We start from the raw sequence: 12122 nt of genomic DNA, 5'->3' as shown, positions 1-12122 counted from the left end.
GAGGGAGTTGGGGTTGTTCAGCCTGAAGAAGAGAAGACTCTGGGGGGACCTTATAGTGACCTTCCAATACCTGAAAGGAGCCTATAAGAAGGCTTGGGAAGACCTGTTCACAAGGACACACAACAATAGCACAAAGGGTAATGGTTTTAAGCTAGAAAATGGTAGATTTATGTTGGACATTAGGAAAACGTTCTTTAATATGGGAGTGGTGGATCACTGGATTGGGTTTCCTAGAGGGGTGGTGGAGGCTGCTTCCCTGGAGACACTCAAGGTCAGGCTTGATGGGGCTATGAGCAATCTGTTCTAGTGTGAGATGTCCACGCTTATTGTAGGGGGGTTGGACTAGGTGACCTTTAGAAGCCCCTTCCAATCCAATATATTGTATGATTCTATCAAATGGTGGTGAACTGGGAGACAGATAAGTAGATGACAGTAATACAAGGTAATACATTGTTGGAAAGACTTGCAAGGCTGGGGTTATGACAGATTAGTAGGCATAGGGGTGCATTACGATAATTTTAATTGCAAATGTACATTGTCTTCCAGGACATTAGAGAGACATTGTCTTTCAGGCATAATCTACAGAAATATCTAATATAATTGCTTGACCACTATCTTTTAATTTACTGGCATTCTAATGCTCTATGTCCTGATCATTTTTTTTCTTCACAATGAACACATAATTACCCATTTCTTGTTTTTAAACTATATCATTTTACTGCCCAACATTGTAAAACATATTAGTTTACTAAGAACATTTTAGAAATTATTTACTTTTTACTATATGACTTAGCAAACAGGTCATATTATCTCAATACAGTATTCAAATAAACTTCGTAACAGTTATTATGTATTATGCCAATCTGTTTTGTAAATTTGGCATATTGATTGTTAAACAGCTTTTGATACATCTAGGATTTTTATCCTTGCCAGTTTTAGAACTAATAATTTACTAAATTGAGTAAATAACTGTAGGTGTGGTAGAGAATGAAGATTTTATAAAGTATAATGCAATTCACACAATCTGTTGTTGTTTCAGATTACATTTATGCGCAAAACTGGGGAAAAAACTACAGCAAAGGAAAACTTAATACAGACTGACCAGAGCTAAACTTTATTGGTGTTCCAGTGAACATGTTTTTGATGGGTACTGTTAACACTTTTATCTTCAGCTGTGGTTTACATTTGGTGATCGATTTATCATACTTGTCCAAGCTTGCATCTCCATACTATTGGAAGTCTGCATTATTATTTTCATTTATGCTTAGTAACGCAGGACTTTGTTTTCTCCCTTGGTACTAACCCAAAATATTACTTTCTTACTACTGACTTCACAGTCCTTCCTTGAAACACAATTTCTTCTTCTTCTTGATACATTACTTCCTGAGGCCTAATGAAAAAGAACCAGAATTACATCCTACAGTAAGAAAAGTAATATCAATTTATCTAATAAACACTCCTTGAAAACCAGATAGACAGGATGGATTCCCAAAGCTTGTCTATTCTCAGTGCCTCTTGACTTTTGTGAGTAGATTAATGTTCATGTTTGTGTCTTTGAAAAGAATGGCCAGTTAAGCTATGTCGTTTCTTCACAGGCTATAAAAAGCAGTGTTTATTATAACATAATTTTGTGGTGTGAATGAAGCTGTCTTTATTAAATATTCTAATTATTCATTTGAAACATTTACTCAAACCTAAGAAATCTTTAAAAATGCCAGTCATTTTATTATATAACCATAGAATCATATAGAAACACAGGTTGGAAGGAATCTCAGAAGATTAGTTGATCCAGTATTTTGTGGGAAATGTAGCCTAGATAAGAATAACTATCATCATGTCCAACTACATCTTGAAAACCTCTAGTAATGAAGACTTTACCACATCCTCGAGGAGGTTGTTCCAGTGATGGATAGTTCTGACTACAAAAAAATTCTTTCTTATATTGAGATGAAACCCCTCCAGGTATAACTTATATCTGTTGCCCTTTGTCTTCTCCATGTGACTACTTGTGAATAGAGTGCCGCTGTTCTCTTTGTAGCCACTGGCTAAGTACTGGCATACTGTGACAAGGGCCTCTGAACCATCTTTTCTCTCTAATTCGTTCTGACTTTCTTTAAGTCACAGGTTGTCCATCCCTTTGATCTCTTCATGGCCCTGTTTGGGACACTCTCCACTCAGTCTGAATCTTTTTTGGGATTGTGAGCACCAAATTGGAGTAGCCTGGAAAATGCTGAGTAGAGTGAGAAATGTTATGTGACCATCACCTTCATTTGTATGAAACAGAGAGACTTACACATCTAGTTTCTTAAGGTTTCCAAAGGAGTTATTATACCTCTACTTTTACCAGTCAAGTAGTGAAAATCATTTGGAAAGATAGCAGTCTATATGTTTTAAGTTAAAACCAAGAAAAAAATTAAAATATTTTACTAGGAAAAAATATGCTTTTGGCATAAATTTGCTTGCAGAAGTTGGGTAAAATAGGAATAATAATTCTTTTTCAACATTATTTCAATTTTTTAAAAAAATATATGAGAGTAAATTTTTATACAAAAAGGAGAAACAAGTCTTTTTGCAAATTTTAATAGGAATTTTTATCAAAAGGGTTTTACTGAAAAAGTAATGGAAGTTTAGAAAGATGCATGTGACAAAATTCAGTCGAACAAAGGGATGATACAGGATTTTAAACAGTTATTGATATGCATACCAGTCACACCTTTAAGATATATAAAGAATGAAGAACCTATATAAATCACACTGTGCAGTTACAGTAATTGTTACTCTTTCATAGAGGAAAGGTATTTTCATCAACAGTGGTAGAAATGGATACAGGATCAAAATATAGTGTGCATCTTGTTACATTGTGCTAGGCAAAGAAGAGAAATGTGAAGAAAAATTGCTTCAAATTTGGTGCTTAAAAGATGTAGAGATTACTCAGGCTGTATCTGAGGTAATGTTATATCTGCTTTAGAAACAATACTGATTTTTATAATTCGAGATAAATGCTGATGCTGTCATCTTTCTTACACAGGAGGAATGCTGCAGCAGGAGGAGACATGATCTAGAAATGCTTATTGAAGCAGCACAGTAAGGCAGAAATTAGACAACACAGAAAAATGAGTTTTTAAGAACCAGCAAAAACAGTGCAATGGAGGATATGATCAGAGTTGTCATGAGAATGATGCAAATGCTGAAGATGCGTAGGTGATATCTTAAGGGTGAGGGTTTCAGGGCCTTGGCAACAAAAGCAGAAATGGGACTTCTTTAAGGATGTTCCTTTTGCTAAGAATCTATGTGAACATAGACATGTGAACATATGTGAACAAGACAATGAAGCATACTGAGATGAAATCACAAAATATTTTATCTTTTGTCCCCTGGGGAAGCAATGGAAAAGTTCTTTCACAGCATTGACTAGTGATGCTATCAGATGATATATATGGGCATTAGGTAGCAACCTGTGCAAACATTTAGTCCTCTCAAAAGAGTAGTCAGTTTATTTTCTCATATAATATTCATATAAGTCTGTGTTCACAGTACTACAGATATCTAGATTCCCTTAAAGCAACAGTGTTTTTCAGCCATTTTATAGTGGTATTGTGCATGTTCTTACAAAATGTATTCTTGTAACCAATTATCATCCATCTGTAATTACTTTCTTTATGGAAGTTATTTTCAGAAAACATGCTTGTCCTTTCCTTTACTCAATCTGATCTTAAAAAGATACACCCTTTTTTAGTGTGAGAAATATTGTTCGGGAAAAAGTCAGAGACAGCTGAGGGTTTCAGTTTTGGAAGGCCCATTGGAAGTAGTTTGCAGGACTTCTTCAGTCATTGTAAACCAGATCCTGATTAAGGATTTAATTTCATTTTACAATGAAAGCAAACAGCCTAACTTTTGAAAATACTCTACTAAAAAGGTAGATAATAATTTTATTTCCAAGGTCTTGAATCACTGACGCTTGAAAAAGCACGAGATTTTGGGTTGATGAGTCGCGCTTTTTCTCAGAAAATAGCTAAACCTATCTACTAGAAACCTGAAAATATTGTAGGGAAAGCTCTTATTTTTTTCCAGTTTTCTTTGAAAGCTTCCTCTCTGTATAGTTTTCTTACTGAACTTTGATTTCCCACTTAGTGATTTTAAGTTCAATGAAGTTACATCCAGTAGACATCAGTAAAGATTAACTCTTAATCTTACACCTTCCTGCATTTCTTTCAGCCTCTGTGTTGTACCACTTTACCCTAGGCTATAAAAGAAAATACTCATGTCCAAATTTTCTGTACTGACATACCAACTATATTTGACAAAGAGGTTTTTTTAATATATATTACAGATTTTATGCATAATTCTGACATAAAATGGACCCTATTTTCTTTCACTTGAATTAAGTTTCTTCTTTCAAGTAACGTCTTGCCAAGCCAAAAGAACACATATAATCCTATAAGCAAAATACTTCACATATGCTTGAAGTCAGGCAGCAATGCCTTTATGCAAAACAAGTTAGCTACAATTTTCTAACTGATGTTGTTCAGCAGGTGAAAAATGGACAATTAAATTATTTTTAAAAATCAATATGAGAAAGAATAATCCAAATTATGTATTTTCTTTATTAATAATGGAGAGTTTACTGTAACTCATGTTTCCAAATCTTTCAAGGTTCTGCATTCTTATGGATTCTTAGTGTGTAAGGAACAAATAGAAGTAAAGATAACAAGTCACTTTTGACTCTTGCCAAGTAATTTACTGATAGGAAATACTTAAAAAGGAAACAGACAATTAGTGACTAGTATGTGACTATCTGAAAAGTGTACGTGTTGATCAACATTCATTATAAATTATAACAATGAAAACTATCTACAAGGATTCTAAAGAGGGAGCAACAGAGAGGAAGGAAGGTATGTTCTTCAAGTAAAATACAGTATGTGTGAATGTGGTGAGAGTGCAGGACAGGGAAGAGCAAAGAAGAGAAGAACTACAAATGTGGGGGGGGTTTTGTTTGGTTTTGTTTGTTTGTTTGTTTTTCCCCAAAACAAGCTATCAGCGTCCAATAAATAAAATGGGTAAGACCAGACATTTTTTGTTTGTTTTTAATAAGTGTTATAGGATCATATTTAATAGACCACATTGAATTATTCTGCGGTGTTGATATTTCTAAGACTGAATGGCTGACTAGTTTTGAGCAATAGTTCCTCTCCTCTAAGGCTATTTAACTTCTGTTGAGGACTTTTTATTCTCATTTTAAATATTTTATGTGCACTCTTTAATGAATACAATTTAAGTGATGTGTGGTGTTTCATGCTTAAACAATGAATACCGTAAGCATAATCAGTCAAGCTGATAAACTACACTGCTGGTTTTAAAAAATATCTTTCCCTAAGTGCATCCTAATAATTTTTCTGTGAAAGCAAGCAAACCATTAGATAACTTAAGACCTATGAAATGAAAGAGAAAAATATCTGCAAAACTGTATTGATTGATAGCAACAATGAAAATCTGTACACAATCATCTTCTCAATTAATTAACATAAGATATAACATATTGAATTATATACTACAATGCCAGCCTAGTGAGAGTTAAGGAGTTTTTTCATATGGAATTATTATGCTGCAGACCTGGAAAATCTTAGGTAAAATTACTATACACATTTTACATTAAAGCACAGCATTTTCTTTTTTATATTTTTTAAAATTACAGGTGAAACACAGCTGGGAATGTTTAGTTTGAGGAAGAGAAGTCTGAGGGAAACCTCATCAGTCTCTACAACTACCTGAAAGGTCACTGAAGAAAGGTTGGTGCTGGTCTCTTTTCACAGGTAATTAGCGACAGAACAAGAGGGAATGGCTTCAAGCTGCAACAGGGTAGGTTTAGACTGGACATTAGGAAAAAAAAAAATCACAGAAAGAGTGGTTAGACACTGGAATAGGCTGCCCAGGGAGGTGGTGTAATCACCATCCCTGGATGTGTTTAAGGATTGTTTGGATGTGGTGTTGGTGGATATGGTTTAGGGGAGAAATTTGTAGAGTAGGGATGATGATTGGACTAGGTGATCCCAAGGGTCTTTTCCAACCTAAATGCTTCTATGATTCTATGATTCTATATACAAATGCAAAGGATATGAAAAAGCCTTTCCATGTAACTTAACCTTGCTAATAATGATTAATAGATGGATTTAGTAGTGGACTAAGAATGTGAGAGGATAGAAGGTTATTCATAAACAACAGAGGCAGGTTCACTAATTAATCCCTTAAAAAACTGAGTATCATGTAAACTTACCTGAGCTGGGCAAAGAAAAACTGCAGTAATAACTTTTCCTGTGATTCGCCAAATAAAATTTAAAGGCAAAATTACATTCATCTTCTAGCAGAGGAAAAAGCAATGGAGGTTTTTCTTCTGAGCATTTGGTTGGAGAGCACCTGTGTTTTGCAACTGGGCAAATTTTTATAATACGCTAAAGAATAATACAGAAGGTCTTGGATGAACTTCCTGCAAGGAGCAGAATTCGAATCCCTAGGTAATATTTACTTCATTCACTGATTGTAAAGGGAATCCTTTTTATTTTTAAGTCCATACAAAGATTTTGTGTTACATGGGTCTATATTGGATGGAAAAAATATTTACTTGTAGAAGAATTTCAATAAATATTAGTGATGTCATATCATTTTTAGAATAAATCAAGTTTAGCAAATTCATATAATACCATGATAACATTTATTTTCATACCCAAGATTTATGAAAGTAATAGGGAATATCTGCAGAGTTGGGGAATGTAACTAATCATGTGGATATATCTAACTATATAACCATGTGTTTGCATAGTTTAGTCCTATGCCAGCAATGGGAATTAATTTCAGATACAATAATTAATCAGAAGCCAAATAATGTAGTATTTCATAAACTATTGCTTAATATTCTCAGTTCAGAATGCTATCCACTTACAAAGAAGGTGCACTTAATAATAACAATAATAATGTTCTTAAAACTAAGTAATATATATTTCTCTAACAAATAATGTTGCACATACTTCATACAGGAGTATAAAACAGAAAAGCAAATTCATCTTTTATATTGATCTTCTCAGGTACAGGCGGCACAGAAGCCAAAATCTGGAAATCTGTCTTACTTTACAAGCAAATGCAAAATATTTAGAGAGCATTTCAAATGTCGTTTGGACAAGACAATATTAAAATATTCTATTAATGACATAACAGAATGTAATTGAGTTCAGAATGTCTTGCTTTTGAGCACAGAATGTCTGTGTTCAGCTATTTGAAACCATTTATTGCATGATACATATGTGTTCCATATGTAAAGGCTTAAAGTAAATATTGGAATAGTACCAAATTACTTTGCTCTCTAGCTTGATGTGTCCCAAATAGATGATGCAGTTAGCGACTCATTAGGAGAAATCTACCATTGTGTGATTGGACAACATATTCCAAAAGCTAAGGCAATTCTAGAATATTACTAAAATGTGGCCTACTACTTCACTTCATAATTGTATATCTTGATTTTCATGACTAATGGCTTACCTTATTAGCATACTACAAACACCCTCTTTAAACTGGTAAAATAATAATTACTATCTGGGCATAATTAGTGGTACTGAGATTAGTACCATTAACAACTACTGTAATAATATTTTACAAGTTCATTTTGGTCCATTATACAGTAGAATTGCCTTTACAGATGTCGTAAGTTCATTTAAAAAATTATTGTTATAGCATCATATTTAACAGTGACACAGCTTCACTTAACATATTGCTAATTTGGTTGTGTTCACTTCTTACAGACAATAGTTAGAGAATACGGACTGATATGAACTGCTAATTATTTGTTTAACAACACATACTGACTTGCTGATTTACTTTTTTTTCTAGAGCCTTGCCAGGCACACCTAAATCTGCCAGACTGCTCAGTGAATGTCATTTTGTGCCTTCATTCATTTTAACGTACTTTTAATAAAGACAGAAGTTTTATTAGAAAAAACTGATGAAATATATAATTTGACAGTCTATATGAAATTTCAACTGTAAATGCATAAAAATTTGTTAAAATTACTTTAGCATCTGTGGATTCTAACACATTAGTTTTATTATAAAAGTGCATTAGAAAACAAGAGCTGGTCTGCTGAATGATTGGTCTTCACAGCCACTCTGTCGCACCTGCACAGTGGCAGGACCAGGGGCAGTTAAGGAAAGGATAGGCTGTGACCTGTCCCAAGTCATCTTCTGTCTCCAACGGGATGCAGGGTGTGTCCTTGGAAGGAGCGTCCTCTTCCTTTCTTCTCCAGCTCTTCGGCAGCAATGCAGGGCAGCAGCGGTCTCAGTCCCAGCCACACGCCCAGAAGCAGCCCCTCAGCGGGCAGCAGCAACAAAGTAATCAAAGGCAACCCGAATGGGAGACACAGCAAGCAAGCAGCGAATGGCAAAAGACGTAAATCAGCAGCAGTCTCTCCAGAGCTGCTTTTTTATAGCTCACTACATTGTAGTCTGAACTCTGGTTGTCTGGAGCATACTAACAACATATAGGTGCCTTGTTGATGATTATATGCCTTGGCCCTGATGGTCTCAGAATTCAGCTGGTCTTATGGGAGCTTTTTATTTTTACATCTATGACTCTCCAGCAAAGGCTATAGATTCATTAGGCTGAGATTAAGAAGAATTGTGTCATTCTATCTATTTAGAAAATATCACAGAATATGGGATTAGACATTGAAGCTGTCATAAAGTGCATATTAAATTTTCTAGTCCTTGAAGAATAATAAGAGCATCTTAGATTTGAAAAGAAAAAAGGAAAAAAATATTTTAAAATTTTCAAAGCCATGTTTACCCGTCAAAAATGACAGAGAGGTGATAGGGCCAAACTCATCAGGTTGATTTGTTCCTGTCATGCCTTGGGAAGCTGAGGAGCTTATACATGTGCTTTATAGCAAGGTCATAGAAATCACCGAAAAAGTACATTTATATTTTGAAAACTGAGAAAATTAGAAGGTGGCAGTCCCTGAAATCTTATTTAAGGGGCAGGGAATTACAATGTGTGTACAGTTTTTAAATGAAACTGTACTGTATCCTAAGAGACAAGTAAATTCTATTCTGAAATCCAACAGGCTCAATAGGACTCAAAGCTATTTTTAGAAACGTTAATCAGAAAAGAACAGTATCATTAGACAAATATTGGTCTTTATACAAAAATTGTTTAAAATTTAGATCTGACAGAGTTCATACCAAATGTTCAATTAGCCTCTTAATGATTAGAATACATTCTAAGAAATTGTGATAAATATTTTATATCAGTTAAATGATCTTTATTATTGAAAATAACCTTGATGCCTGTATTGTTTGCTCAGAGCTCTTCACATGTTTTTTTAATGAGTTTCTTTTTCCTAATGCATATTTGAACTAGATTTTTTCATTAGTACTCCTTTTACCCATAAAAAAAATTATACTTTAAAAATACCAGCTTAATTATCTTTAATATTATTGAACAATATCCAAGTAGGAGTAAATCCGAGAATTCTTTATTCTGACAAATTACCAACAGTTTTGTATATATATTTTTTTAATGCTATTCTATGTCTCAAAGATCATTCATTATTAGTCTTACATTCTGTCCTTTATTTTTTCTTACTGCAGGGGATTTATTCTCTACTATTTAATCTTCAGTTGCTAACATAGAAGGCATTCCATATCTGTGATACACTTGGTATAATAATTTAATATTCTTTTTGAGATGTATAAAGTTCATCCTATGCTTCCTTGAAATTTTGACAGTAACTGGTTTGCTCTCAAGTGACTAAACCCATCAATAAACAAAAATGACATTTTCTTCTCAGCTAAGATGTAATGAAAGCAAAATACTCACTGTACAAACACTCAGGAAAAAATCCTATGATCCACAGTATGCTTTGTGCTTGTAATTTTCATGACAGAATTGTTTTTTTATGAGACTTTTTTATATCTGTAAAGAGGAAACTTGTTTCTCAGAAGCCCACTATTCCTCTGCATCGTTTTAAAAAATATGCTAAACTTCCAATAAATCAGACAGACAACCGATTTCATGGGTTAGTCAGGGGAAAATGGCAATTTTAAGACTTTATTGTTAATTAGTGATGAAAATATTTTTTATAAAAAACTTCATATGTACTAAAAGCTCCTCAATATCTACTGGAAAAAAAAAAATATATAAAGAGCAGTAAAGAAATTCTGCCTAAGAACAATATTGACATTTCTGCTTTAAAATGTAATGGCAATTTAAGATAACCTTAAAAAAATCTTTTTACAAGCAAGAAATACAGGCATGAAGGTCTGCTTCTGCAGCAGATGCAAGAGTATTACCATATTAAATCAGATATTCTTGCCTCAGGAAAAAGCATGCATTATCTATGACTTTTTAAACTATGTGACAACCTGACTTACATGGTATACAGCTTTATAGTCATTCTAGTTTAGTTAGGACCTTATCCCATTTCCATTAAATCAGCTTAATCTCTTATGGGAAGCTTAAAGGAATCTGGATGAAATTGCAAGTACTGGGATAAAGTTACAAGGTCAAAAAAGTCTTCATTCAGAACAAATCTGAAACACATACTTAGCTCTTCAAAGCAGTCTCAGTGCACACTCAAATATAGTGTGCATTTATTTGTGATAAAGCATTATTATGACTTTTCATAAATGTCTTTAAGGGATTAAATGAAAAAATATAAACTAAGAAGGAAATCTAAAACAATTTAAAATAAGAGACTATAAAAAAATTAAGACGAAACAAATTATGAAGAGAGACATTGTAAGAACTGAGTAGCAAATGCCCAAGTTACCTTTTTTTTTCTATTCTCCTCACCAGGTCTTGCATTACATAGCTCTACTCTGACTTTCCTCAATATGCCATGCCTCTCAAATATTAAAAGTTGACTCTGGAGTAAACACTAAAGAGGCAGTGCCCTCTCCACCTCAGCAGTGGTATCGCTAACCTCATTTCTCCTTGCTTTTGTTGTCATGAAAAGCGTCCCAGCTCCACCATTACAGTTCTCCAAAAAGGTTGAACTAAAAATAGACCGCTTCAAAGTGGTAATCAGGAATGGTCTATCAAATATGAAAAGACAATACTATCAGACTATATTAATTAGTCCCGTGGAAAAAAGCATGTTCCTTAGAGCCTTACAGGAAAAATAAAACAAATAAATATGAAACAAAATCCTAATTTAGTATTACAGCATATGACCTTTATTTTCATATTTGTACATTTTCTATCAGATAGATAAAACACTTCTATAAAGGAGAAGAGTAGACAGTATTAAAGATGTAATGAATATGTTTTAAACATTCTCATTTTAGTTTTTCCTTGCCTTCTATGCTATCATATTTGATTTTCATTCAAAGAGCAATAACAAATATATAGGCATCTTAGAGTTAGAAGTCAATAGTTGAACATTTTCTTAACATTTTAACTTTGAAACTATTTATATGAGTTAATAGAGCCATTTATATATTAAATATTATAGAATATATTTTAAAATATTAAAAGAAGGAATTAGATTAGTAGATACTCAAAACTCATGTAAATTCTACAGGTCTCAATGCAGGATGAAATTATTTTTAAAGACCAACAAGGATTCTCTCACACAAGTATACAGTTAGGTGTTTCAGTTTAAATTAATTTTACTGGATCAGTAGGTACACAAAATCTGTTTGTTAAAATCTGTGCAATTTAAATCTTCAAGTTATACTCTAACAATTTATTGAACAGATTCTCAAAATTTCAATAGTTTAAATAAGACCAATTAAAAAGTACTGAAAAACAGCCAGAACTGCCAGAAAACAATCTCATGGCACAGAAAAAGGATAAAGTATTTTGTAGTTTACTAAATGCATAGTAGTTACTATGAACAAAAATTAATACAATATTTGTGGATTTAGTATCATGAGTAGCATATCCACACATCTTCCTGCAAAGCTGCTGCTGTGTTAATTGGAAAGAAACAAGTCTGCTATAAGCCCTTGGGTGCACTGATAGCCTGGGGAAATCTGCTAAAAAAACACACTATTTTTTTTCAGGAAATTTTCTCTTTTACATAAAACTTTCCTTAAATTTAGAATTTGTTTTCGTTTGGTTTTTCCTGCCCACGTAC

The 12122-nt window shown here is 33.4% G+C and overlaps 1 long non-coding RNA gene across 1 annotated transcript; it reads right to left on the bottom strand.

The window, feature by feature from the left end:
* Positions 1–738: 738 nt before the first annotated feature.
* Positions 739–10921, bottom strand: LOC127381026 (uncharacterized). Its single transcript, XR_007888634.1, has 3 exons — positions 10812–10921; positions 5766–5867; positions 739–1390 (listed from the first exon to the last, which is right to left on the bottom strand). It is a non-coding gene; the product is annotated as an uncharacterized LOC127381026 (long non-coding RNA).
* Positions 10922–12122: the final 1201 nt, after the last annotated feature.

This window comes from Apus apus, chromosome 2 (assembly GCF_020740795.1).
Source record: "Apus apus isolate bApuApu2 chromosome 2, bApuApu2.pri.cur, whole genome shotgun sequence".
Taxonomy (NCBI): Eukaryota; Metazoa; Chordata; class Aves; order Apodiformes; family Apodidae; genus Apus; species Apus apus.
This window is presented reverse-complemented; position numbering and strand designations above follow the sequence as displayed.